Here is a 996-nt window from a genome sequence, read left to right on the forward strand (position 1 = left end):
GTGATGGGCCATAATAATCATATACAGTGTATATTGACAAAATAAAAATTTAACGAAAATTAAAAAAAAAAAAAAAAAGAAGGCATTGAGAGGAGAAAAAAAAAATAACCTGTCAGAATCAGGGAACTACCTATTGTTTTGGGTCATAGTGGAAAACTATCAAAATTTCTTCCATCATCAATGCTAGAGTGAAGTCACAGCCCTTGTTGTAGCCCGCGGGCAGGTGAGCCTAGACCTCTACTCAGAAACAGACCATATCACGGTAGAGTGGTTCAGCCAACCCAGCCAGCACAGCTCAGCTTAGAGTCAGATCTCTGAAACTCTGAAACTCAGCATTTTGTGAAAAAGTAACCTGTTTTATTTCCACTCAGCTTACAAAGCTTTTTTCCCCNCAGCATTTTGTGAAAAAGTAACCTGTTTTATTTCCACTCAGCTTACAAAGCTTTTTTCCCCAATATTCAAGCCTTGAACCCAGTGAGGAAATCAGCTCTTCCATTTTCAGGTGAAGTAACTGAGGCTCAGAAAGTCTACTCCAGTTGTCCTACGTCATATGACTGTTGGGAAGAGCCATGGCATCCAGCTACCTGAATCCTAGTCCTTTCTGTTTCTGGATTTATTGTGGTTGGATTCTTCCCTGAAGCAGGACAACTCCCACAAACTGAGAGTCCACAATGTCAAAGCTGAGTCTGAAATCTTAAGATTATAGGAGCAAAGCCTTGTGCAATTAACTAGGCTCAGGACACAGAAATCAATACTTAATTTTATACATGGCTCCTCCTTCCTTCACCACAGCTTTCCCCAATGTAATTCCCTCAAGTTCCTTCACCCCAGTACAAACACACTGTAACTCACAGCCCAGGTTTTCCCCGCACTGTCCCACCACTGAGACACTTTATAATACTGATCTAATTCCTGCAAATGAAAGTCTCACTAAAAAGATTATCTACATCTTAAAAAATATCTATGTCCTAGTCCTTCTATATACTCTGTTTTTTT

Source organism: Galeopterus variegatus, unplaced genomic scaffold (genome assembly GCF_000696425.1).
Source record: "Galeopterus variegatus unplaced genomic scaffold, G_variegatus-3.0.2 Scaffold9318, whole genome shotgun sequence".
NCBI classification, from domain to species: domain Eukaryota; kingdom Metazoa; phylum Chordata; class Mammalia; order Dermoptera; family Cynocephalidae; genus Galeopterus; species Galeopterus variegatus.